Genomic DNA, 4,811 nt, shown 5'->3' with positions numbered 1-4,811 from the left:
TTTTGTTGTTCCATATGAATCTCATCAACATTTTTTCTATTTCTTTGAAGAATGTCACTGAGATTTTTATTGGGATGGCATTCAATCTGTATATTGCTTTTGGCAGGATGGCCATTTTGATGATGTTAATTCTTGGAGGGGAATTTTTTAAAGACTAAGTTAGCCAATCTGGTCTTGAACTCAGATCACCTAAGTCCATCCAGACCCAGGGTGGGTCCACAGATGGACATCAACTCCACAGTGTGTATTAGAGAATGCACTCCTTGAATTCCCACTCATCACATGGGAAAATTTAGGTGCAGAGTAGTTTAGTAGTTTACCAGAAACCATCAAGAGATAGGGCATTGTTGCCACAAACATAATGACAGCTTGAGAAATCTAAGAAATGGATTGATTTTTTATATTCTACCACTATATGGGATTTTGAGAAATCATGCAATCCTCACTTTGTACTTGCTTTTTATCCTGCCTAGAATACTTTTTCTGTCGCTCATTGCCTGGATGCTTATTCAGATCTCATTTTCAATAGCATATTCTTTGGGAAGGTAACCCTCAAGCAATTAAGATACTCCCCTCATCATCCTGCTTGTTTCCCTGCACCAGCATTATTTGTTTAATTGCCTGATAAGGATCTGTGAGCCCAAATTATGTACATATGCATTTATACTTAGTTTATCCCCCTGGAATGAGAGTTCCCTTTTAGGATTGAAGAAGACAAACTTGGCTAGACAAGTTTCATCTAAATCCTAGATGAAAAATAGTAAGATATGATAAAATTGGTAAAGGTCATTTCAGTTTTAAAAGGATTAAATTGGAAAGAGGATTGAGGATAAAGACATGCCAGAGATTTGGAAATCAATTAAGAGAATAATTATTAATCTTCAAAGCCAATTAGAGTGGTGACTGAAAATATGAAGTAAAAATACTTACTGCAACCTTATTTTGAAATTAAAAAATATATTTTCAAAATAAAATAACTTCAAATAACATTCTATAAAATTTAAAAATGAGAATTTTTCTGATGTAAAACTTTACAGATTACACTTGTGGCCATTTATATATAGTGTTAAAGCTTGAATTCACAGCTACAGAATTAGAAAACATCTTGGAATGTCTGTTTTCCATTTGTTTTTTCTCTTTATTTAAAAGAAGAAATACAATAAAGTTTTCTGCTTCTCATATGGAAGAATATTTTCCTGCTTATTCAAGAAAAAAAATCATGTTGAATTTAGAAGGCAGGTATGTAATCGACAAAATTTTTAATCTTTTTTCATTTTGGCTTGATTTGTTCATAAGTGATTCTTATTCTGTGCTACCTAACATCCTACATGTTTGTTCAAGGTTATAGAGCAAGCTAACGGAAGAAATGGGATCAGAACATGAATCTCCTGGAAATTAGTCTGATGTTCTTTCCATTACATGCTCACATCAGAAAGAATGCCAGTTTATCCCTTGGCTGAAATGGGTTGATGGGGGGGGGGGAATGTGAAGTTTAGTTGAGGGCCCTTTTGGAGAAGCTCACCCATATTTGATGGCTGAGCTTTCAAACTGAATGACATGAGAAATAAATGTGTCAGCATTAATTTAATGGTAGTTCTCATGGGACCTATAACAATGTTCTCAGCTTTTCAATCACCACCTTGATCTGAGGTATGAATTGGTTTGAAAGATTTTTGGAAAAGTAAAAAATAGAAGTTGTATAAAATCATGGAGAAATGCTGAAATCAATGTTAAAAATGTATGAGCTTCCTTGTACAAGTGGTAGATTCTCAAATGGTGTGAGTAGGGTTCCATAACAATAATCCAGAGCTTATCAGTAGCCCTTGTTTCCTATCTATTATATTAATTGTTCTATCAAAAATTGAAAGAGAAAGATATACTAATGTTTGGAGACAAGTCTTCATGTTTTCGCATGCTGCTTGTCTTTGAGAGTGTATTTTCCAGGATACTAATATAGTGAACAGCCTTAGATGAAAATAATGTCTCCCTCTACAGCAGAATGCAAGATTATTTTCTATCAAGTATAATAAAGATGTCTTCTTTATTATAGTGTGAGATACTCACACTATCTCAGATGTCAGGCACATTAGCTTGGTGTCCATTAAATGGGGTTTTCTAAGTTTGAGGCTCCTCCATTATGACGTAAACCAGCTACATGTGTAAGACTTATATGGGCCCCTTCATCTCATTCCCACGGATCTCAGAAGACAAGGGGGTCACATGCAAACATCAAATTCCTGCTATGTGCTGTGTCATGAACAGTGTAATTTCTAACCTAAAACTATTGAGTCTTCTGCCAGCATCCACAAAACAGTGGCATACTAATTGTTAGTCTTCAAGTAGAGTGAAATCTCAGACCCTTTACAGTTCTTGACAAGTAATTTCTAGCTAAACCTCAAAGTAACTACATGATAAACTATTTCTTGGTATTCATGTATAACTAGATTTTTATAGAGACCTTGAAAAGTAAAGAAATTAGGTCTAGGTATAGGTTGAGTTATCATTCTTCTAACTAGGCTTCTTTATCTAGAAGCCAGTCTGGAAGTTTTAATTCTGAAGTTCAGGAAGACATCTTCCTGGCTTGCTGAATTATAGGTCTAAGCCAAATGTGTTGACACCACTACTAAAGTTGCTAAGAATCCATTCAAATACATACATACATACATACATACATATATATATATATTCAGAAAATATAATTGGAAATCAGAGAAATGAATGATGAATGTACTGTTAATCAGTGTGCCCACAGTGAGACAGGCTGGCTTTTAGGATACCATTTCCCCCCTAACTCCCAGGCACCTTGACTTTTAACAGGAGAGCTACAACACCACTTTGCTTCCCTGGCTATTCTCCTTGTTTGTACTTTCTATTCAACAGGCTTAAAAAATCAGAGCTTTTTCATTTCCCCATTGTAAATGGTCATAAGTCTTTTGGGGGAAAACTTCGGAAGTCAACCCTAGAAAACCCTAAACTCTTCAACTGATGGGTTTTAGGTATTACAACTGATCTGAAATTTGAACATAGGCCTTATTCATGCCTTATTGGGGTGACTGATTCTAACTCCCATTTACTTTAGCTGTAGGAATACCATGGTCTTCCTGTAAGACATATACATAGATCCTAATGGATGAGGATATTCTAGACTTTATTATCCTTGCTGCCTATTATGGGAATGATGGTTACTTTTCTCTGATGAGCAAGTATTTTTATCTGATACTAGCTCTTCTAGAAATTTGTCATCCCCCTTGCTAGTATACACCTGAGTTCTGTTACAGCATCATTTACTGCAAGAACAAGTTTGGAAGACTTATGCTACCTAACTTCAATTATTGCTAAAAAGCATGTGCTACATAAGAATATACAAGTAGATCATTGAATGGTGAAAGCTTGTAAACTCTTCATGACCGCAAAGGATTAGCATCACCTACTTGGTGAACTCAGAAACTTTTTTTTTTCCTGTGAAGAGTTTTTAAAGCTGTATTTTGTGTACAGATACTTTTTAACTCCTCATAGTAATAATTCAAAACTATGTAAAAAATAGGAAAGATTAATTAGGCATGCCCTCATATACTTTACCACAGGATCTTGTATAACCTTGTATAATATGGTTATTCATTGAGGGAGAGGAAGGACTTTTCAAGTTATGCTCCATAATCTCAGTGGAAACATATTAACACTTTTATTGCCATGTCAGATCATGTAGAATCTTTTAAAAAAAATAGTTATTTATGCATACAGAAATGGAGTACAGGCCAGAGGTGCAGAGGCAGTGAGAGGATTCACCAGAGACAGAGGGGAGCAGAACAGACAGATTGACAAAGTACACTGCTGAGGCGGGCAGTGGGTGAGCCAGGAGAGGTCCGCTGCACCATGTGGGTCATCTCCGGGGTGGGGATCAAACTCACACTGAGGCAGCCACAGCTTGGCTTGTCTTGCCTTAGCTTAGCTTCACCTTGCAGCACCCCAATCCACTGTGCCACCAGGGAGGGTCCTCATATAGAATCTTAATTCTACATGAAGTAATTTAATTCTGAAACCTTCTGATTTCCATTTGTTCAGAGACTTATGTTGACCTTCTATGATTTTTTTTTTCAAAGCTGCTTTTTCTGCGTCTCCTAATACTTTCCATGCCACTTTTTCCCCCTTAATTGTAAGTTACCATTGTTTGCATCTTTGGCTTTATCCAATGCATCCTTAGCTTTTTCGTAAAAGAGACTTATTCCCTCTTTTACTCCTCTGACAATGTCAATTCATTTTATTTCACCATGAGTTGAGAAGGGATGTGCAAACCTTCTGTACAGTTCTGATCATCGAAGGCACCAGATAATTTCAGTTAGAATTCAATCTTTTCTTCTAGAGATTCTTCGTGTCAGTATTTTCTGTTTGCCCTCTTGCTCTGATTTAGCTTGTAATTTGGCTCCACTTTATTTTCTTCGTTTTTTGGGTGGGAAAACTAATCATCCTTGAAAAGTATCAGCAGCTCATTATCTTTGTACTTAAGGCCAGGGGACCCCACAAACTTCTTTTCAGATCTATGCTATCAAACATAGCATTCCTTAAATGTTCTTTGCAATCTCATCTGAGTATTTAGTGCGTGGCCTCTATTTTCTGACTATTCATGTCAACCAGGGTTGCATCTGTTGGGAAAGCTTAAATATACAGTATCTGGTTTTTACATCATTTTTATACTCATCAGTCACTTCAGGAAGGAGCTTGCTTAGATATTTTCTGATTTTAGTTTAATCTTCACTTATTTCTGAGTTCTTTGATTTGCTTAATGCTGTTATTATAACCTTAAGTCCTATTAT

General features: G+C 36.0%; 1 pseudogene; it reads right to left on the bottom strand.

Annotated features, from left to right (window-relative positions):
* Positions 1–3,951: 3,951 nt before the first annotated feature.
* LOC101623110 overlaps positions 3,952–4,811 on the bottom strand; it is a 4,775-nt pseudogene continuing 3,915 nt past the window's right edge.

Source organism: Condylura cristata, unplaced genomic scaffold (genome assembly GCF_000260355.1).
Source record: "Condylura cristata isolate star-nosed mole 26May11 unplaced genomic scaffold, ConCri1.0 scaffold00015, whole genome shotgun sequence".
Taxonomy (NCBI): Eukaryota; Metazoa; Chordata; class Mammalia; order Eulipotyphla; family Talpidae; genus Condylura; species Condylura cristata.
This window is presented reverse-complemented; position numbering and strand designations above follow the sequence as displayed.